General features: G+C 42.6%; 1 protein-coding gene and 1 pseudogene across 3 annotated transcripts in view; both read right to left on the bottom strand.

Moving 5' to 3' along the window:
* The window catches only part of LOC108018805 (UDP-glycosyltransferase family 50 member B3), a 450,659-nt gene that overhangs the window by 127,169 nt on the left and 299,260 nt on the right, over positions 1-24,230 (bottom strand). The window lies entirely within an intron of this gene.
* Positions 15,195-18,886, bottom strand: LOC139354080 (uncharacterized; annotated as a pseudogene).

Genomic DNA, 24,230 nt, shown 5'->3' with positions numbered 1-24,230 from the left:
TATTCAAATGTTCGGGACTGCATTGTAATATTAACCGAGTGACCTTCCGTCACAAAATTAGAATATCTATTCCTTTTACATATGCTGAAATCCTTATCTTCTATATTTGAACCTGGTTTGCTAATGTATTAGGCTAAGCTCAGTTCCCGAATCGAGTAGAGTTTGGCAAGGAACGAACACCCCAGAACGGTTTTTTACTAAAACGCTAGCTGTTTCTAAGAGCACAATATCATTACTAAAATCCTGTGCAACAAGTACAGTAGAGGTGGAAGGCAATACAGAAGGTTCTATGACACGATTTAAAGAGGCAGAAGCAAGTGCTTCTGGAGACTGCGATGTTTCTTGCGAAGAAGTGGAAGCTAAATTTCCCAGGTGATGCAGGGTGTGGTGCTCATATCCGCATATACGAAAAACACAAAGGGCGAGCTTTTCTGCCTTCTGAAGGCGATTCGTAGAAGTAAGGTTTTTTCATATTGACAATGGTAAACAGAGTGACCCGCAACATTACAGAATGCACAGATTCAAGGGTTATGTTATGTGGCAACAAACGCATATCTACGCGTATCGAAAAATCGGAGCATAGTTAGCCATCTCAAAATCCATAGTCTCCAACGTCCTGCTTAGCTGCTCTAAAAAGGATGCCTAGGATTCATACGTTGGAAATTAACTGACGACAGCAGGCTCTTCCGGATGCTCTTCCCACTTTGCCTGATTTGCTGGATGCAGTATTTGGACGATGATGCATCCTGCATCCTGCATCCTGACTCCTTGAAAACCTCGTTGAAAACCTTTTTCTTGAAGCTCATCAATCAGCTGGAGCCTCACGTCAAGGCCGGACTCGTCACACAAAGTCAACTTCGCACTTTATAAGGAGTCGTCTAGTTGACTCCTTATCAAGTGCGAAGTTGACTTTGTGTGACGAGTCCGGCAACTCTATTAAACTGTGCAGTAGCCTTGCGCTTAAAAAATATCACTTTGTTTGCATAAGCGGAAACATCTCGAAAATTTCCGGTAACCATAACGACAGAAACAACCAAACCAGGAGACTAAATGCCCAAAATGAGACTTCATCGGTAAAATGAGCGTAAAGAAAGCGAGGAAGCAACGGCCCGTTATTTGGCTATGAACTTCCTGTCCTTATGTGCAAGCTTGAGCAATCACAAAACTTATATTATTATACCTGTTTGTGCCTAACCGAAGTAGACACTTCCGGGTCACACCGCGGGACAAGGGGGTAATGAGCACTTGTCGCTGGCACGGGGACGCTTTGATGGCAGGACGATCGCGTCGCGGCAATGGTAACGATGGTTACTGTGATGCCGGACCACAGGCGATGCTGGAGCTGCGCTGAGGGTGAGCTAACGTGGTTAGCTGCTAGTTGAGATAGTGTATTACGAGCCCTATTCCCAGATGTTGGAAGTAGAACCTCGGAGTTAAGAGGTGTGTTGATAACTGATTTATTCTTCATTTGATACCTGCTTATATACTACTTGGAACACGGAAGCTTAGTGTAATGATTAGTGAAATAAGCTATATTCTAAAGTAGGTCAGGGAATTATGATTATGGTGCAGTTGGCTCAGCTAAACTGCAACATGTGCTGACTGCATTGGTGCGTCAGTGTGCCGTTGAGTCTGAGAGACGGTGAGTCGGTGAGACGGTGAGTTAGTGAGACATATAATATGCTGATCAGCAATTCTCATATGCAGTGGGTGCTACTGAACGCCTGGTACTGACACTGCAACATGTGCTGACTGCATTGGCGGGTCAGTGAGCCGTTCAGTCGGTGAGACGGTGAGTTAGTAAGACATATAATATGCTGACAAGCACTTCTCATCTGCAGTGAGTACTACTGAGCGCCTGGTACTGTTCCCAACTTAGTTTCTGCTTGATTTGTTGGGTGTGGTCATGTTGAGTACCTTTGGGTACGAACATTTTCCCCCCCATTGAGGGGTACCCTCAATTAAGGCGTGATGTCGGTCAGCCCTTGGCCGATTTGTATATAACGCACCTAACAAATCATTGACCAAGGTGGATCGTTCCTTCAACTGTGGTTCATGTTTTTGATTCAGGTCCTTCACCTCTTCTTGATGCTGCTTAACACTCCCCTTTGCGATAAAATTGACATTACCATGGGGACTGAAATTGTGCCCTCGTAGAACTTGATCATTTGGCACGTCTATGGTGTGTGGACATTCTGCAACAAAACTAAGATCTTCCTTGGTTAAGTTTAGAAATGTTGAACCAAAGTCAGCCTTCTTGTAGGTTTTAAATTGATGAGAAGTCGATTCTATATTCATCGGACTTTTATCTTTTGTTGGATCATAAGCAGCGATCGGTCCTACAAAATCACCTCTGCCTTCTACCAGAATAGGGTTGATTTCCGTGTCAGATGAGGTTTCCTTATTGAGATAACCTGTGATTACATAACCAAGCCTAGTGCCTTGTGCCAAAGGTTTATTAGGTCCTAGTTCAAGACGTTCACCGGTAATTACACGAGAAAATACTTCAGCCGCTAACGTTAGGTCAATGGGTCCTGGTTGCCGAAAGTCAGGATCTGCTAACGGCAGTCCCTCGGGAATATTAAGATCGGTTGTAATCGGTACTGACGGTTGGTCTGTAATGACTGTGGGCATAATAAATACCTCTAATAGTTTTTCAAACCCTGATGTACATGATGAGAGCTTTAGTGTTGATCTAATTGCTGTTGATATCTTTCCTCCGATTCCAGATATTTCAATCGGTGACCTTTCTTTAAGAGATAGCAGATCTGCCATACTCCTTGAGATAAGATTCACCTGTGATCCACCATCTATTACAGCGCGACATGTTTGTAATTGACCGTTTGGCCCTTGTAATGAGACCTTGGCGGTTGCGAGCATAGTATATCCTCCTACGTGGTCGTAGCCTGCAATGGTTACTGCGCCGACCACTGGATTGCTAGTCGGTCCTTGGTGTAACAGTGAATGATGCCGTTGCTGGCAGACTCGACAAGTGGTCGGTGATCCACAGTTTTCAACCTTATGAGCTGTAGACAAACAATTTGTGCATGCTCCTACTTGAATAATGGCTTGACGCCGTGCTTTGGGGTCCATTTGCTGGATACGGCTACATGCTCTAAGATTATGTTGTCCTAGGTGACAAATCTTTCAGCTCTCTTCGTTGTGAACTGACTGATGGCGGAGTGTTGCTGTAGGTTGAGCGCTTATAGTCTCCAGCATGCAAGCGCGCCGCTCAATAAACGTGAGTACACTCCATAACGTTGGAATTTCCGTTGGTGCATCCGCTGAATTTTCTAGAGCAGCTAGAGACTGCTGGTCTAGTTTTCTTCTGATAAGAAAACACAGGATTGGATCCCAGGATTTTGTGCTGATATCGAGGTTTTTAAGAGTACTCATTGAGTTTTTTATAGTGTCATGTAAGGCCCTTAGTTGGCGCGATGAGCCGTCTATAAGCCTATGGTCAATAATTTTTGCTATAGCGGCGAATACTAGTATTTTGCCGTTCTGGTACCTGGCCTTCAACCGCAACCAGGTGTCGTCATAGCCACCCTGTGAGAAGGCTGTGTCTGTCAAGACGTTCCTCGCTTCACCACGAAGCGAACTCTGTAGAATATGTAGCTTTTGACTGGCCGAATATGGTTTGTTATGTACCAATTCCACAAAGAGATCATGGAACCGTGGCCAGTCTAGATACTCGCCGTTGAACTCCGGAATGCTAATTGGCGGAAGTGCCAAGTTTAGGCTCATTGGCGCGTCGTTTTCTCGTAGCAGGTTCATTTCGTATTCCTCGTATAATGTGTGGAATTGGGCTAGCTCTGCTTCTGCCAGAGCTGCGGCCCCAGGTGTGCTATCCAATTCGTCGTGGGCTTGCCTCAGTAACGCCCAATGGAGATCCAGGTGCCTTTGTAGAGCTGGGGTGACGGTTGGGGCGTTAGAGGCAAATGTTAATGAAGACTCTAATTCGTTGCATCTTCTCTGCAACTGTCAGATCACTTTGTCAACTGCGGAATCTCCTTTGACTTGATCTCTTGTTGTGAGCTTTATGTTGGCCGAAGTTCGTCTGGGGGCCTTCGGAAGCCCGCTTCCAGTCGGCATGTTGTCCAGAAAGATATTCTGATATTTTTCGACCAGCTCTTTAAGTGCTACTAGTCGTGAAGAGTACTCACTTCCAGTGGGTAATGCCGCTTGCTGGACTTCTTCATCTAGGTCGCAAAACTGCTGCCAGAGATCGTTTAACTGATTTAGCTTACCGGAATAATAGCCGTCTCGGTGGCGTCGGTCGGCAGAATCCTTGCCATAATTCTTTATGAAGTGTTGGATTTTCCCTTGCAGCTCATTTTGGGTGTCTAGTAATCGATTGTGTAAATCGATTCTTGTGTGACTTGTTTCCTCAATGAATGAAGTAGACATATTGTGTGTCTTGGAAACAAAGAATCTTGTGAAGCTGGATGAAGCTGAGTATCCTGTGAAGCTGGATGAAGCTGAGTATCCTGTGAAGCTGGATTAAGCTGAAGTTCCTGTGACGCTGGAAGACGAAGCGTATCCTGTGAAGCTGGATTAAGCTGAAGTTCCTGTGACGCTGGAAGAAGAAGCGTATCCTGTGAAGCTGGATTAAGCTGAAGTTCCTGTGACGCTGGAAGAAGAAGCGTATCCTGTGAAGCTGGATTAAGCTGAAGTTCCTGTGACGCTGGAAGACGAAGCGTATCCTGTGAAGCTGGATTAAGCTGAAGTTCCTGTGACGCTGGAAGACGAAGCGTATCCTGTGAAGCTGGATTAAGCTGAAGTTCCTGTGACGCTGGAAGAAGAAGCGTATCCTGTGGAGCTAGATAAAGCTGTGAGTCCTTCAGTGGGAAGGGGGTTGCTTGAGTGTGATCCTTTGTTGTTAAAGGATCACGTCGGGGTCACCAATGTTTGTGCCTAACCGAAGTAGACACTTCCGGGTCACACCGCGGGACAAGGGGGTAATGAGCACTTGTCGCTGGCACGGGGACGCTTTGATGGCAGGACGATCGCGTCGCGGCAATGGTAACGATGGTTACTGTGATGCCGGACCACAGGCGATGCTGGAGCTGCGCTGAGGGTGAGCTAACGTGGTTAGCTGCTAGTTGAGATAGTGTATTACGAGCCCTATTCCCAGATGTTGGAAGTAGAACCTCGGAGTTAAGAGGTATGTTGATAACTGATTTATTCTTCATTTGATACCTGCTTATATACTACTTGGAACACGGAAGCTTAATGTAATGATTAGTGAAATAAGCTATATTCTAAAGTAGGTCAGGGAATTATGATTATGGTGCAGTTGGCTCAGCTAAACTTCAACATGTGCTGACTGCATTGGTGCGTCAGTGTGCCGTTGAGTCTGAGAGACGGTGAGTCGGTGAGACGGTGAGTTAGTGAGACATATATATGCTGATCAGCAATTCTCATATGCAGTGGGTGCTACTGAACGCCTGGTACTGACACTGCAACATGTGCTGACTGCATTGGCGGGTCAGTGAGCCGTTCAGTCGGTGAGACGGTGAGTTAGTAAGACATATAATATGCTGACAAGCACTTCTCACCTGCAGTGAGTACTACTGAGCGCCTGGTACTGTTCCCAACTTAGTTTCTGCTTGATTTGTTGGGTGTGGTCATGTTGAGTACCTTTGGGTACGAACAAGACCCGTTACTCGTAGAGTGAAAGGGTGTACTAGATACGTCGGAAAGTAAGAGGGAAGTGCTCATCTGAGGAACTTGTGAGATGGTTCCAAAGTCGCCTAGCTGGGGCAACCGATCGGGTCGCAGGTTGCGGATATCGGACGACCTCTCTCGAGGCCAACTGTGAATAATCTGGTGGAAGAAGTCAAACACGGAATCGTGGACGAAAACCCCAGTAAATAAACAGTCCCGAACAGCCAGCGGGTATTTTGCAACGAAGCAATATGTTACGTACGCCCTCCACATAGAAAGATTCACGTAGAGAAACAACGACGAATCTTTAGCCAGGGGGAGGGGTGCATGTGACTAACCAGACTCATACTCGGACTGGTAAAGGCAGAAGAATAAGCAATTCGGCAATTCTCGGGTGTCGCGTGGTCAGAACAACGGCCACTATCGACCTATTGGTAACCATACTCCGGTAGCTGGCAAAGGGCAACAGCCGGCCGTTGACTCCCAAGATAGCAGATATCAAGAAACAGTAGTTCTAGGTGGGAACACCTAGTTTATCCGATCCATACCCGCAGCCAAGTAAAAGCTCTAGTCTGGTATAAAAGACCTTAGACAAATAGAGAAAGGGAGAGAATCCATTTGGGTGTCTTGCTGACGGAAGCCGGCAGCTTCGAGGGAAGGCGACTCTCCCTGGGGCAGTCGTCCATGGAGTCTTCTGCCACCAGGACCAGCCACCATATCCAACAGTCCTTGAGGAGAACACAATTGCAGCTCGAAATAATCTTGTGTCGAACCAGCGCCGCTATTGCCATCAAAGAACGCGGAGAAGATCAACAATAAGGACGACATCCGACATACTGCGATGTTTGTGGACGCAGTATCCGTGATCTCCATGCTCCTGAAATTTGTTCAGCTGTAGGAACCATCCGCTCATAGCGTAGCGACCAATAGCATACGTCGGAGAAAGTAGTGATGCAATATATATGTGTTAATCGAGCCAACCAAAGCTAAAGTGAACTCATGCATAACCAAAGACCAATATCCTCAAATAATACAAATGGATAACAAGTGAAAATCAAGCATTCAAACATGCATTGAAATATATTTAAACCAACCGAATCAATAGACAAAGTGCGAATCATGATAAACAATTAGAGAGGACGAATCTCTCCACTAGCCGTTGAAGAAGTCGCATGCCTCTAGCATAATATATATATATTTTGTGTTTAAGTGAATTGATATACTTAAGAACAGCCGTATTTTGGTGCACGTATATTTATATATATATATCCAATATAATATTTTCCCAAAGCCCAGGATCTGGAGCGTCGAGATCTCATCGCCCAGGATTTAAAGAGGGGGTAAGTTTGTCGGGACACGGTTCCTTTCTTATAAACAAACATATATAAATATTCGTGCAGTATCCTACAGTTTTATAGACTTCTATAAACTTTTGCAGCGGCGAGTATCAGCCTTGTAGTTATTTGATAATTGCAAGAGCCCTCTGAGCGACGTTTGTAGTCATGAATAATCAGTATTTTGCTGATGTGTGCACCTTCATAGGTGATAAATTCGATACTCTCCGCTAAACAATAATTGTCAATTAATTTAATTCCTATATGAAGTAGCCAATATTATGTTATTCAACACCGGCGCACGCCGACCTAAATATTATTTAATAAATTTATAATGTGAAAAAGAATTCAAAACCATGGTGTGCTAGAACTATAACAACGGGGGTATGCTGACGCAAGGAGTGGAGTAGGTCAAGAACAATGACATAACTTTCGACGGACAACCTTGACAATAGGGGATCGTATTGCGCTGCCCGCGACGATCCATTGGCACACGAATGTGTGAAGGGGAGGGAATATGGCCAAAACACAGCCTGATCGTATTGCGATCAAGCGACAGCTAAGCTTGCTGGGCAGTGTGGACTGATGACTGACGAACTTTGTGACTAATATTATTTTCCAGGCACTTTTAATATTTATTCTCGTTATGTTGGAGAGGAGAGAGGCTTACCAAGATCCCACGACCCGAATACGACGTAGCTTATGCCGGCAAATGGTGCCTGAACATCGGACGCCTCTTCCTCGGCCCAAGTCCTTGTCAGGACTCGGGCACTAATATGCCCACGTAACAAATACCGACGATGCGAGTTGTTCAGCCGCATCTAAATAGTTGCATTACAAAAACCCACTCCCAACACAACACCTACCCATCTCCCCTCCCAAACAACATCTCACTCCGGGCCGAACTACGGTGTAAACGGACCGTGCCAAGAGTCAGCCTGGCGGGGGGCCCGGATTAAAAACTAGCCCAGTCTCAAACGGTGTGCTCAGGGACATGGCGACATGTTCTAACTAGCGCCTTACCCGGGCATGGCGGATGTCTGACCGGGCGGACTTTTCCCCTTCTCCGCAACTCGTTGGACCAAATTATGGAACATAAAAAGCAAACTAACAACACAACACAAAACACAGAGACGGGAACTCTAAAAAACCCATGGACAAGCCGAACACTGGTTCCACCATCCATACCAGCACGGTCCAGAAAGGGCCGCATCCCAAATTGGGGAAGACGGGTGACAGAAAGCCAGCCGCAAACGCCTCCGCCACGAGCGCATCTGCGCCTAAAGCAGCGGTAGGCACTGCCAAGGCGCTCGGGCCACCCGCTGGAGCTAACAAGTACACATACGCAGAAAGGCGGACTGCCGCCCAGACTCTGCGCTCACACGCTAGGAGCACCGTTGCCACACCTTCGCCTAAATGGCTAAAGAAGGTAGAGTGGGCAAGGAAGGTGCTTGCAAACTACGGGCAGGAAAAGCCCACTCAAGAAATGACTCAGGCGAAAAGGCAGCGATCCTTCGAACTACCCGGGCCATCGGCGAAGATATCTAAGATCCAGCCATCGGTCCCTTCGCCGAAATCAAGAAGAACCGTGTACTACTCGGCCTGATTGACAGGGGAAATCCGGAGGGCAGGATCCCCAGGAACAAGTGAAAGGCAGTGGAGTCCCACCTTTCCCTCATTTGCCTGCGCATGGTACGAGAGAAGCCAGGCACCTCGCCCTGCTGCATGGACGCGGGCTGGTACCAGGGCAGCGTCAAGGTGGTGGCCTGCGACAGTCAGCGGTCGGCTGACATGTATAAACAGGCGACGAGCAAGCTCGACGAGTTATACGAGGGGGCGAACATCGTTGCGCTTGACTGGTGCGATGTCCCCAGTAGACCCCGAGCCAGGATCTGGCTTTCAGCAGCGATCAAGGCGCCGGAGGACATCCTCTTCATGTTGCAAGAATGCAACCCGCACCTCCCCACGAAGGACTGGAAAGTCGTCAAGGTGGAGGAGCATGAAGGGGATGTCAACCAGGCGGTGTTGGTTCTGAAAAAGGAGTCAGTTGCTCCGATCGAGACTGCTCGAGGAGTGCTGAACTTCGGGTTCAGTGCGATACACATCAAGGTGTATAAGGGCGACTCCAACGCCGCTAGCAGCTCTGTCGGCAACCCAGCCGAACAGGTGCTTGCTGAGGAGTTGGAGGCACCTGGTGGGCCGGAGGATGGCTCCTCTACTGATTCGTCGCTAAGCAGAGGGATGCGGGCGCTCGGACCGGCTTTCGAGGACGTAGACCTCAGCGATACAGAGGAGGCCGACGTCACTGTGGTGGAGGTTGAAGCTGTAGATGTCACTAAGACTTCTACAAATAAACCTTCACCACAGTAAAGCAGCGTCCGCTGCACTTCTGCTTCGCCTGACCGAAGGCGGAGCCGACCTAGTCCTTGTACAGGAACCTTGGGTAGTAGGAGGCAAGGTTGCTGGACTAGGAACAAAGGAATACAAGCTTATGCTTGACTCCAAAGAAGGTAAAATTGGAACCTGCATATTAGCCAAAAGGCATCTTAGTATATTTATACTTCGCAGTTATTGTCCCTTGATTCGCCCTTGCCGGTCAGCTTCGCTTACCCCAGACGAGCAGACTGGCACAGGTACAAAGAAGTTCTGACAAATATCCCCCCCATGGAACCGTCAGAAAGCATCACAAACCCACAGGGGCTGGACGAAACAGTATATAAATTCACAGAGGCATGCAACACTGCCTTTAAAGTGGCATGCCCCCCAGAGAAACCAAGGGGAAGGACCCAACAACTATCAATCCTCAGAACCAACTGCAGATGCCTGTTTAACAGAGCGAAGGCGGGAAATGAGGACACTAATTGGCTGAACTACAAGTATGAACTAGCCTCTTACAAAAAGGCCATTAAAAAATCAAAACGAACGGCATGGCAGACCTTCTGCTCTGACATACAAAAAACAACTGATGACTCAAGGCTCAGGAAAATACTCTCTAAAACATCCGCGCCTTTGGGCTATCTTCAAAAAGCAAATGGATCATGGTCAGACTCCAGTAAAGAGTGCTTGGACCTGCTCCTAGACGCTCACTTCCCGGGGAGCCAAAAAGCTGGTCATTCTCCAAAGGGGAGCAGCAGGGGAAATCGACTTAGATCCACTCCTATCAGACCGCAACATGAAATGGTCCATTCTCAGTTTCAAACCATACAAATCGCCGGGACCGGACGGGATAACACCGGCTCACATCCAACAAGCAGGACAAATAGCCATAATCAACAAGTTTATGGCTATTTTCCAATCCATCCTGGCAAAGGATTTTAGGCCAATAAGCCTAACATCATTCCTGCTTAAGAGCTTTGAAAGAATGATAAGCCTACACATAAGTGCCGTAGACCAGACAAAAATATCAGAAGCACAGCACGCGTACACCAAAGGTAAATCAACCGAATCGGCGCTACACTTGGTGGTAAGCAGCATCGAGAAATCACTCAGCATTAAGGAATACACACTGATCGCCTTCCTGGATATAGAGGGAGCCTTCAATAACGTGCTCCCCACTGCTATAACAGAATCTCTCGCAGAACTAGGGGTTGAGCCGCCAATGGTGAGGCTAATCCATAAATTGCTGATAAGCAGAATGGTCACAGCCACACTAGGGACCTCAACCCAGACTAGACTAGTGAACAGAGGCACCCCGCAAGGAGGTGTACTATCACCCCTCTTGTGGAATATCGCAGTAATTAAACTACTGCGGATTCTGGAAGGAGGAGGTTGTAAGGTCGTGGCATACGCAGACAACGTCGCCATAATTTTTAATGGAAAATATCCACAAGCACTTTGCGATCTTATGACCGCTAAACTTAAAATACTATCGGAATGGACGATAGCGAACGGACTCGGGGTAAATCCCTCGAAAACGGAACTTGTTCTATTTACAAATAGGTACAAAATTCCACAACTTAACCCACCCTTCTAAACAATTGTAATCTCTCTTTTAGCGATCAGGCCAGGTACTTGGGGTAAGTACTAGATAAGTGCCTCAAATGGGGCTTAAACAATCAAGAGAGAACCAAAAAGCGACCATTGCAATTGGGCTAAGATGGGGCATGTCCCCTAGAATAGTCAACTGAATATACCCAGCGGTAGTCAAGCCAATCCTACTGTACGGAGTGGCTCTGTGGTGGACCGCCTTGCACAAACAATGCATACTGACTCCTCTAAACAAAGTACAGCGAATGGCGGCTTTGTGTATTAGTGGAGCCCATCGAACCACCCCGAATGAAGCGCTGAATGCGATCTTGAACCTCCCTAGCCTGGACTTAGCAGGCATGGAAAGGGCCAAATCGGCAGCTATTCGACTGAGGGACACAGGGCAGTGGAAAGCCCAATTTTATGGCCATGCTAAAATTCTCCAGCATGATAAATCGATTCCGAAGATCACGGATGTATGCAAATCCATTGAATATAGTCACACACCCTTTGAGGCCCTGATTCCTGATAGAGAGGAATGGGAACAGGGCCGACCGGGCACGACGGACGCAATCTGTTTCTATACAGATGGCTCCAAATTAGAAAGACACGTTGGCGGAGGTGTATACTCCGAACAATTAGATATCAGAAAGTCATTCAGGCTCCCGGACCACTGTAGCGTCTTTCAGGCGGAGGTCCACGCTATAAAAGAAGCACTAACCTGTTTAGGGAACAATAGCCTCCAGAGAGGACACCTGAACATTTATAGTGACAGCCAAGCGGCTATTAAATCGATCTACTCGACAAACACCAACTCTCGTACAATAGCAGACTGTCGCAGATCTCTCCACGAGATGGCAAATCAGTTTATTATTAGCCTAATATGGGTTCCGGGTCACCGGGACATCGTAGGCAACGCATAGCGGACGAATTAGCCAGGCAGGGCACCACCAAGCCTCTCTTCCCAGGAGAGGAGAATGTCGGTATGCCCATGGCAACTTGCAACCTAAATATAAAAAACTACTTCAACACACTAGCCAACACCCATTGGCAAAACGTACCACAGTGTCGTATCTCTCACCAGACATGGCCTGTGACAAACAACAAAAAAACCTCGGAGCTACTCAAACTAAGCCGCACAGGGTGTGGCATGTTGATTCGAGCTCTTACAGGCCACTGGCTTGTTGGCGCACATGCTGGCAGGCTAAAAGCCCCGCAAAATGATTTCTGCAGAAGCTGTAGGGATGAGGAAGAAGTGGAAACTGCTTCTGCCCAGCCATATGCATACTCAAACTGAAACACATTAGAAGCCCCTTCATCGACGATCTTACCGAAATATCGGAGATTAATCTCAAAAACATAAGTGCCTTTATTAAATCTTCCGGGTGGAAGACATGCTGATCAGCTTAACACAGGCTGAAACTTCTAGAAACGGGACCCTAGAGAAGGAAAAAACGAGATTATGCGGTATCACAATGGACCCATTGAGCTCTAAGTGTGTCGGACTATAGTCCGACAACAGCCCTAACCTAACCTAGCTAACCTAACCTAGAGGGAAGTGTGAAAACGCTAGATTAATCGAGCAGATTCTAAAGAATCTGAGTCAGCGAAAGTTTGTTTCAGCAAAGTGCCACGCCTACTCTAACGCCCACAAGACGCCCAAAACTGTGGCGTCCCCAGTTTTAATTCTAGAGACAAAAACTTTACTGAAATGTATTGGTTTTGTCAATACCTATCAAATGACCTATTAAAAAAACTGCCACGCCCACTGTAACTCCCACAAGCCGCCCAGAAACTCAAAAAAAAATAGTGCGTATGATAGTGCGTTTTGATATTTCGGAAACGGTCAAAACGATCAAAGATAGAGGGCTGAGATTCAGATTTATATTCCTTAGTTTCGTATGCTGTGCAAGTTTGTAACGCAATTGTGCGACGCCCACTTTAACGCCCACAAGCAGCGAAGTACTGTGGCATTCACAGTTTTGATGCTAGAAAAAAATTAAACTGAAATGTCAATACCGTCAATACCAATCGATTAAGCCAAAAAAAAATTTTTTAAGCCCTCTAATGCTTACACTGTAACTCCATGTGCCCAATTCGATTTTTTGCGAATATTCAAAGCGTATTTGAATTTTAAAGCGGTCATCCTAACGTTTGTAGCAAGCAGACACACACACACACACACATACATATCCCTAAGCATCTGTTATACATACGTACTACATTAAGTTAGGTCACACTATTATTAAACACATATATACATTTCTGTTACTCTTAAGAAACACTATGCTTGTCTCACTCCCTCATACTGTATACCCCCAACTCTTGTAACATAGGTTAAGCCTGTACAAATCTGTGCAATAAAGATCACTTTTGCTGCGACCGCCTAAGAAGAAACACCTAGAAAGTGTCGTCTACAATTTCAGAAGTGGGATTACCGCGAAAAATTTTTTCTCGCGTCCCTAACTCTGCCTACAAGCAAAAATAAAGCAAACGTTATTAAGTGAGTTATTAAAACAGTTCGTAATCATGGACACCATCGCTGCAGAAGACTACTCAGCATCAGAACTTCGATGTCGGCTGGAATAACTTGGGTTGCCGAAAAGCGGCACCAATGCAACACTAGCATGGATCGCACAGCTCAACGCGATCATAAAAATGTAGTAGCTGAGTGAAGACATAACTCGCATGCTGGTTATGTCAAAGTTCAAAGACCGTGCTCAAATTTGGTTGCACTCTTCTGAGAACTTTCTGTCCTTGTCCAAGGAGCTCTTAAGTCAACTCGCAGAGGCTTTTCAGTCAAAAGAGACCAAGATAATGTCCAGACGCAAGTTCCAGTAGCGAAAGTGGTAACCAGCTGAAGACTTTGCTACGTACTTCAACGACAAGACCCTGTTGGCTGCACACATCCGAATAGACGACGAGGAATTAATCGACAGTATCATCGAAGGACTACCGGATACTCTTCTACGACAACAGGCACACATGCACTGTTTTAATTCGTCTGCCCAGCTGTTGCAGGCATTCTCCAAAGTATCATTGCGGAAACCATCTCTCGCACTTGGACGCCACAAAGCCGTTTCCGGAAATCAGGCCGGACCCGCTGTAATATGCTTCAACTGTAACTCCGTGGGTCACTTCTCGGCCGACTGCCGCAAGCCTAAGCGCGCGTACGGTGCTTGCTACGGTTGTGGAAATTTTGGAGCACCTGGTATCTCATTGCAACGAGAAGAACGCAATCAAAAATGAATATGTGAGACCGTTTAAAATTTGCTTTAACTCACAGTCTAATCAGTGCCTATACACAGAATGCCTAATTGATTCTGGGAGTCCAATTAGTTTTACGTCATGTTTTATCATGTTTTTTTCACGTGCACATGCACGATGATTCAATGCAGTATACCGCTTTTACAACACCTATGGGTCGTATGAATGGCTTAGAATGCCGTTTGGTTTAGGAAACGCACCAGCAGCTTTGCCGATTTGGTTAAGGAAGATAAGGTTATAATTTACACTGGTCGGCATATGTATTTTGACAAAATAAAAGTTAAGTATACTCATAACTTGAATTTACTTCTTGTAAACTATAGGCATCAATGGAAAGGTAATTTCAATGCCGTTTGAATGATACAATACATTTCTTTACCCATTCAGTACTTATTGAAAAGGACAAATTTGTGTAAATCAACTTTTAAATTTTTTTTTCAAACTTTTTTCCTCGACTTGAAAACTTAAACTTTTTGATGCAAAAAGTTTCTTCTAATAGTAACTGCAAAATGAATTTTTCAAAAATCATTTTCCTTATATTTTTTATGATTTTTTGAAGGTGACAATGTCGGAAAAAATTTGTATGAAAAAGAGAAAAATATGGCTCAAATGCCTGTTTTTAAGCATTTTCAAAAATTCATAAAAAATATAAGAAAAATGATTTTTGAAAAATTCTTTTTGCAGTTACTATTGTTTTTGTTTGAAGAAACTTTTTGCATCAAAAAATTTAAGTTTTCAAGACGAAGAAAAAAGTTTTTAAAAAAAATTTAAAAGTTGATTTACACAAATTCGTCCTTTTCAATAAATACTGAATGGGTTAAGAAATGTATTGTATCATTCAAACGGCATTGAAATTACCTTTCCATTGATGCCTATAGTTTACAAGAAGTAAATTCAAGTTATGAGTATACTTAACTTTTATTTTGTCAAAATACATATGCCGACCACTGTATATGGATGACATTTTAATAGCAACGAAAGATAGTAAGAGTCATATGGAGATGTTAACGGAGGTCTTTAAAAGACTGGTAGATAACAAGCTTGAGCTTAGGTTAGACAAGTCTGAGTTCCTTCAAAGAGAAATAAAGTATTTAGGATATATAATATCGGGAGAGGGTATTAAACCTGATTCGAAAGGTATGCAAGCAGTAAAAGACTTTCCTGAACCGACAAAAACGCATGAGGTTCAAAGTTTTCTTGGACTGTGCTCCTCTTTCAGACGCTTGTCAAGGATTTTTCAACAAAAGCAGAGCCGCTGTATGATCTGGTAAGAAAGGACAGAAAGAGTAAGAGTGTTTTGAAATATTAAAAGTAAATCTTTTGGAAGCCCCTATTCTGGCCTTGTACAATCCAAAAGACCCAACAGAGTTACATTGCGAAGCTAGCGCCCTAGGTTTTGGTTCAATTTTAATACAGAAAAAGAAAGATAGTAAGTTTCACCCCGTATTCTATTTTTCTAAACGCACGACGGATGTGGAGGCGAAGTACCATAGTTTCGAATTAGAAACCGTCACTGTAGTTTACTCGTTACAACGCTTTAGAATCTATCTTCAAGGAATACAGTTCAAAATAGTTACAGATTGTAGTGCTCTTACTCTGGCGTTAAATAAAAAGGAATTATGCCCAAGAATTGCCAGGTGGGCACTTTTTCTTCAAGATTATGACTACACTCTAGAACATAGAGCCGGCAAGCGTATGCAACATGTCGATGCACTTAGCAGGAACACACACATACTGTCAATCGATTCTAATTAATTTGAAGAAAACTTAGTTATATGTCAAAGTAGAGATGAGAAAATCAAAAGTATAGCTGAGAAACTTCAGGAAACAGAATTAAAGGATTATGAGATGCGGAATGGAATAAGTTATCAAAAAAAGGATAAGGATGGTCTTTTATTATATGTGCCAAGCGAAATGGAAAGCTACGTTCTTTTTAGCTACCACGATCAATTAGAACACGTTGGAATAGATAAGGTGGTAGAAGTTATCTCAAAAAGTTACCGGTTCCCCAAAGTTCGTGAAAAATGCAAGCGGCACATTAATAACTGTTTGGAATGTATCGCCTATTCCGATAAGTCTGGTAAAGACGAAAAAACTACAAAGTCTAGGGAAGCAATAGTAGCATTAAAGGACTATTTCAGGTCGTATAGTAGGCCGCGATGCGTGATCTCAGACCGTGGGACATGCTTCACATCTAAAGAATTTTATGACTTCTTAGAAGAAAACGAAGTCAAACAAATTAAGATAGTCACAGATAGCAAAAGAGTAAATAGAAGCATAGGACCTATGATCGCTAAATTGACTGATCGAGACAAAGGATTGTTCTGGGATACAGTTTTAGAAACAGTTGAACACGCACCTAATAATACGATCCAAAGATAAGTTAGTCGGCAACCAAGTCAAGTTTTATTCGGAGTGTCTCAAAAGGGAAAAGTTATAGATAGCTTAAAAGAGAAATTAGAAGAGTTGAATAAAATTAGGGAAAGTAGAAATTTAGAAGTACTTAGAGAAAAAGCTACTCGAGAAGCTGCAAGAATACAATAAGTTACGCACAGACCTTAAGAGAAAGAATCCTAGAGAGTACCAGACGGACGATTTAGTAATGATCAAAAACTTCGATTCTCAACTTCGATTCTCAACTTCGATTCAAACTTCTAGGCGTATCCAAAAAGCTAGTTCCAAAATTTAAAGGCCCTTACAGAGTGACAAAGGTACTTCGTAATGATAGGTATGTCTTGGAGGATGTTGAAGGTATTCAACAGTCTAGGCTTCCTTATAAGGGAGTTTGGACAGTAGCAAATATACGACCATGTATTAATAATGCAAATAGTTAAGAGATCAGGAGCTCTCTGGTCAGGATGGCCTAATTGTAGCAAGCAGACACACACACACACACATACATATCCCTAAGCATCTTTTTACATACATACTACATTAAGTTAGGTCACACTATTATTAAACACATATATACATCTCTGTTACTCTTAAGAAACACTATGCTTGTCTCACTCCCTCATACTGTATACCCCCAACTCTTGTAACATAGGTTAAGCCTGTACAAATCTGTGCAATAAAGACCACTTTTGCTGAGACCGCCTAAGAAGAAACACCTAGAAAGTGCCGTCTACACATTTTAACTTAACTTTTACGAATTTTCAATTTAAAAGCTGATTAACGGGTATCTGATAGTCGAGACACTCGACTATAGCGCTCTCTCTAGCTTTTTAATGTTAAGTACAATAAACGAGCCATCAACGATCAGGCCAGGCTTTGGTGTGCGCCTCATGAAGCGCAACCGCGTTCTCAAGTATTCTTCATTTCATCGGACCCAGAAGATCTTCTGTAAGTAATCCACGCGTTGGCATCCATCTAGGCGATTGAAGTTATGGCTAGTCATATCACCACTTAAAAAGTGTGCTGGGGCTAACACATCCAGATCAGTAGGGATCTCTGTAATCGAGACTAAGTGTCGAGAATTAACTACTCCTCACGAGGGTCCGCCACTCACTAAAGGGTGGAACTGAAGACCCAACAGGGCGATAGAAATGACCCCTTTACAGAATGTATTGTAAAAAGCTGTCCTCTTTGCAAGCCCTAATACAACGGTACTTTTAGCAAATGCCTCCTGTGATTGCTACTTGGTGTGAACGAAACCGAAGAAGAGTCTAGAACAGTTAATGTTGAGAGAATAGCCGGAGAAACCAACGTCATGCCTTACTAAAGGTGCCTCCCAGTCATCTCTTCCTTTGTAGCACGTGTAATTGGCTTGGCGCAGTTCGAAAAAGATCATCTAACCGATCCAAAATATTCTCCCTACTAGCGAAGGGTACATCATGAGACGACATTGAGGAGGAGCAATGGGAGAGGCCATAACCTCCAGAAACTACCCAACCCAGGCGAGTATTTTGAATTAGAGGCACAAAAGCTCCTAGAAAAGGCTGAGAACCCGAATCGAGTAGAGCTCAAAAAGGAACGAACGAAGTCAAAGCTAAGTTTCCTAGGCTATGCAAGGTGCGTTGCTCAGATCCGCATATACGAAAATCAAAAAGGGAGAGCCTTTTTGCCTCCTGAAGGCGATTCGTGGGAGAAAGGTTCTTAAAATTCGGACAATGTTAAACAGAGTGATCCGCATCATTACAGAATGCACAGATTCAAGGGTTATGTTATGTGGCAACAAACGCATATCTACGCGTACCGAAAAATCGGAGCATAGTTAGCCATGTCAAAATCTATAGTCTCCAACGTCCTGCTTAGCTGCTCTAAAAAGGATGCCTAGGATTCATACGTTGGAAATTATTTGACGACAGCAGGCTCTTCCGGATGCTCTTCCCACTTTGCCTGATTTGCTGGATGCAGTATTTGGACGATGATGCATCCTGCGATTCGTTTTGTTGTACCCAGTCCCAGCGCGTATATGGGCGTTGAATTTGTCCGACAGCTCACGGAGCATCGAAACGGAACCATTTTACACCGCCTTTAGCCCCAGGATCTCAATAATTTGTGCCTGAAAAACCAAACGACGATTATCATATCTGTTTTGCAACAAATCTGAAGCAATAGCATAGATGCCACCCGAAATTTTTTATTGGTGCAGCAGATGGTCTTTCTGCATAGCCAACTTGTGCCGGTAGAAGCGACTTAGTATTCATTGAAGGTGCCAGGTTAATTATGGAAGTATGTATTCGATAGTCAATTGCAAACGATCCAGATTGCAATTGATCCATAGCTTTTTTTGCTGTTGATCCTAACAACATTTGAGGATTTGTTGTGGTTGACCGCTGCTCCGTGATGACGCTCTGATCATCATGTCTTTTTTACGCCTTGGAGAATCATCTAATAGCTTCAGGCTATTGAATTGGGAATCCAGCACTGAGAGAAACTCATCTGCTCGGCGAAAACTTCTTGTAGCTATGCCAAAGCTTTTTATTACACCCTTTAAGCCACCTTTAGTTTGGCGCATAAACGATATAATTTCGTGCGCAACCTCAAGACAAGGGTCACAACAATATAGTACGTGATGTCTCTTAGTTAGGACCACACTTGTTCAACCTGTATATCCAGCACACTTGGTACGAGCTATTTTTCAGAAAGCCAACACGTCAGTTTTGGTCAGCTCTGATTAGTTGATGGCATTTTTTAATGCAGCAGACAAAAGTATCTATATTTTTGTTTAATTCAGTCTACTGTTCCAAGGGGATTGTAAAGTTTGAAAATTTGCAGTATGCTGGGAAGCGGGAGCGTAGTCCAGTTGTGCACGCAGAAATAAGAACACAAGACAGCACTGCAGCTTCGATAGACAACGCAAAAAGAAAAGCAATAGAAATATCAAAAAAAAGAGGAACACAAAAATTCAAATTGTAATTGGATTTACTGAGATTTGGCACAGAAATAGAACAAAATCAATCGCGAAGTGAACGAAACAATATGGACAATCATTTAACCCTTTCGACCCCAACTTTTTCCCTGTAGAATTAAAAATTTTTTTTTTACTTTATTCGTTTTTTATTGGCCTGAGAAGTATTTGAGCAAAAATTTTAAGGCGCCACGCCCACTATTTTGGGCGCTACCGGAAGTTGCTTGTGAGCAACCTTGGGCAGTGGTGGTAAACTTAAAGAAAAATCCTTAGGTGACAGTTAATATCTTTTATTTTAAAAATTTAAGTATGGTAACTTATAAAACAATTTTTATTGTTGTTGCAGCAAAGGTGGACCTTACATTTATTGCATTTCGACATTGGAGTACCTGACTTGCACAATCTGCAACGTCCTTTTTCAGCAAATACCACCCAATGTTCCAATTTATCGTAACGCAGAGAAGTTGTAGGATCGGGCTGAAACCTATATTTTTTGGATTGATTCGAAGACACACTGCTTGATGGAGACCCAAAGGATATGACTGAGCTTTCCCTTTGTGCATTTGATGGCCGTCCTCTCTTTTTTTCGAACAAAGTAGAGTTAGTACATTGTAGCAGCTCATGAGCAACTTCCATTTGAAATTTTATAAGCGGCATATACTTTTGGTTCGGGCTTATCATTTGAAAATGCTTTCTGTACAGTAGCCATGCATTTGTCATTGATGTTCCCAAGCACCAATAAAAAATTCTCATGTACCACTTTCTGGAACGGTGGTTAACTTTGTACAACTCCATGAGCATGTCCGCTAAATCGACTCCTCCCATACCCTTATTATACGAAGCTACAAGAGCAGGCCTTGCTACATCAATGTAAGATTTATCTTTTGGACTCCATCGTTTGCATATTCCAACTGGCTGATGGTCTTCACACGAAGATAGAAGTTGAACTGACTTATTGTCAAACCATTTTACACATGCAAGATTTTTGTTAACTTCATATTTTGTATCAAAAGATCCTCTTCCACGTTTTTTCAATTCTGCATCTGAAAGAAGTTGGCAATTGCTTATGCGATTTTTGCGGATAGTTCCAGTTGCAAATATGCCCATTTCCTTCAATGCAATCAAAAGACTAACTGACGTAAACCAATTGTCAAAATAAAGCTTGAAAGGTTTGTCTTCGGGAAGCCCTTTTGCTAAATATAATACTACATCCGATGATATTCCCAATCCAAAACAAGGGCAGGTGCCTTCACCAACATACAGCGTAAAGTTGTAAACTAATCCAGATGTTCCAGCACGAGTAAACATTTTCAGACTCCATTTGTGAGGCTTAGCTGGATTGTATTGCTTATATGACGATTGACCTGGAAACAAAATTTAAATTGAAGATATATTTTCTAGTAAAATTTAAATTTGAATACCTTTGTACGCAATGATTTGCTCATCAACGCTTTGATGCTCTTCTTGGGGTAGTTTACCGAAACTTTCTTTGAGAATGTCTAGTAAAGGGTGTATCTTGTACAGCTTATCATAATTCACATCTCCTTTGGATTGTTTAGTGTTATCGTTGAAATGTAAACATTGTTTGATTTTTTCAAACCTTCCTCGTGGCATTGAATCTGATAAACCAGTAAGCTTTAACTCTTTTGACCAAGCCATTTTCAGTTGCGGAACTTTTATTACTCCCAAGTATAACAAAATTCCAATATATCGCTTGATAAGATCTCCGGTGCATTGAAGCTCTATGCCGTGCTCTTGCAACCCATACAAGTTCGTTTGATTTGTTATCAAGTCAATTACTTTGATATCAAAAAAGGTGCAGAAATATTCTACAGGTGTCATCACGCTACCGACTTGGAGTTTATCGTCTGCTTCCCAAATACTTTTTGGAGCTTCAAATGGCCTTGTTCTCCATTTTAATGTCTTGGGATCAACTTTTTCAAAGCAACTCTTAGCCACAGCAATAGATTCCTGGTTACATTCTTCTTTGATAAAGTTGTCAATCTATTCAATTTATATTGATTCTCCTTTGTCCACGATATCTTTTAAATTCTTCTCCAGCACTGCAGAGATATCTTCCATTTCATCACCACTTTCTTCGTCAGTGGAGGCATCCCAATCGAAGTTGATAATCCTCTCAATGTCATCATTTGATAACCCTTTCTCTTTCGGTCTCATACTATGGTGTATATATATTGTGTATTCCAATGGCCCAAAGTTGCCCACAAGCAACTTTACAACTTTGAAAATTCGTCACCTCGTTATTATTGAAAATTAATTAAATTAAGTCTTAGCAAAGTTTTGCTTATTCATTGATTAACAATATTTCATGTATACTTTTAGCCTTTTTATATATATTTTCTGAGTAAATCAGTCACTTTAAATATTCTTCAGAATTTCACAACAATTTTTTTTTACGACGCACGTCTAGTCTTTTGAAAACAATTTCGTCAAATGATGTGCAAATTCGATTTTTTTTGATCACATTATGAGTACACACATACAAGCACCGTTATGTCGAAGAATAAGCAGACAATAATAGAAGAAACGATTACCGTTAGCCGTTAAACATTTAAAATTGCTCAAAGGCAACGCTGGGGTGATTTAAGCCGTCTTAGACAAACATAGAAGCAAATACAAATTCGGAGCGCAGAAAAAATACACAACCGTTCTCTTTGAAAGTTACACCTTTTTTTGGTCACTTTCAATTTCCTCGAAATCAAGTTCTTTGAGCTCGTTGAAAACCTTTTTCTTGAAGCTCACAAATCAGCTGGAGCCTCACGTCAAGGCCGGACTAGTCACACAAAGTCAACTTCGCACTTGATAATGAGTCAACTAGACGCTCCACTCTATTAAACTGTGCAGTTGCCTTGCGCTTTCAAAATATCACCCTGTTTGCATAAGCGGTAACATCTACAAAAAGCATAACGACAGCAACAACCAATACAGGAGACTTAATGCCCAAAATTAGACTTTACCGTTAAAATGAGCGTAAAGAAAGCTAGGAAACAAAGCCCCTTATTTGGCTATGAACTGTCTGCCCTTATATGCAAGCTTGAGCAATCACAAAACTAATATTATTATACCCGTTAATCGTAGAATGATAGGGAGTACTAGATACGTCGGAAAGTAAGAAGCCGTTAGAGGGAAGTGTTTCCGACCCCATAAAGTATAAATATTCTTGATCAGGATCACTAGCCTAGTCGATCTAGACATGACCGTCTGTCCGTCTGTCTGTCTGTCCGTCCGAATGAACGCTGTGATCTCGGAAACTATAAAAGCTTCATTATTTATTTATTTATTTGATTGTTTTTATTCCAGCGCTTGAAGCATGTAGCGTACTTATAAATTAAGGCGCTAGTCACAAGTATAAAATTTGAAAGTTGAACTTAAAGTTGATCTTATAAGCTAACATTTGGGTCGAGTCAGACGGTACGAGGACAAATAATTACAAATCTTAATAAGTACAACTTAAATATGTAATCCGTTTCATTGTTACTGTTATTATTATTATAATACCCTTGCAGAGGGTATAATGATTTCAGTCAGAAGTTTGCAACGCAGTGAAGGAGACGTTTCCGACCCCATAAGGTATATATATTCTTGATCAGCATCACTAGACGAGTCGATCTAGCCATGTCGGTCTGTCCGTCTGTCTGTCCGTTTCTACGCAAACTAGTCTCTCAGTTTTAAAGCTATCGGGCTGAAACTTTACCAAAAGTCTTATATCTTTTGCAGGTAGTATATAAGTCGGAACCAGCCGGATCGGACAACTATATCTTATAGCTCTCATAGGAATAATCGGAAAAGAAATGTTAAAAAATTATATCTTTGGTGTTTTTTAACTATTACCTCCTCTCCTTGGAAATTACATTTTTTAATTCGTTTTGAGTTTCGAATTAAATTTTATCAAAATCGGCAGACTATATCGTATAGCTGCCATAGGAACGATCGTAAAATTGGTGGGAAAATAATATGAAACAAATTATAGCTTCGGTGTTCCTTAACATATAAGCTCCTACGCTTGGAAATAACATTTGTTAATTAGTTCTGAATTTCAAAATTAATTTTATCAAAATCGGACGACTATATCATATAGCTGCCATTGGAACGATCGTAAAATTGGTGAGAAAATAATATGAAACAAATTATAGCTTCGGTGTTCCTTAACATATAACCTCCTACGCTTGAAAATAACATTTTTTAATTAATTCTGAATTTCGAATTTAATTTTATCAAAATCGGACGACTATATCATATAGCTGCCATAAGAACGATCGTAAAATTGGTGGGAAAATAATATGAAACAAATTATAGCTTCGGTGTTCCTTAACATATAACCTCCTACGCTTGGAAATAACATTTTTTAATTAGTTCTGAATTTCGAATTTAATTTTATCGAAATCAGACGACTATATCATATTGCTGCCATAGGGACGATCGGAAAATTGGTGGGAAAATAATATGAAACAAATTATATCTTTGGTGTTTTTTAGCATATAACCTCCAACGCATGGAAATAACATTTTTTAATTAGTTTTGAATTTTGAATTTAATTTTATCGAAATCGGACGACTATATCATATAGCTGCCATAGGAACGATCGGAAAATTGGTGGAAAAATAATATGAAACAAATTA

Source organism: Drosophila suzukii (genome assembly GCF_043229965.1).
Source record: "Drosophila suzukii chromosome 2 unlocalized genomic scaffold, CBGP_Dsuzu_IsoJpt1.0 scf_2c, whole genome shotgun sequence".
NCBI lineage: Eukaryota > Metazoa > Arthropoda > Insecta > Diptera > Drosophilidae > Drosophila > Drosophila suzukii.
Note: the sequence above shows the minus strand (reverse complement) of the source record. Positions and strands in the feature narration are given on the sequence as shown.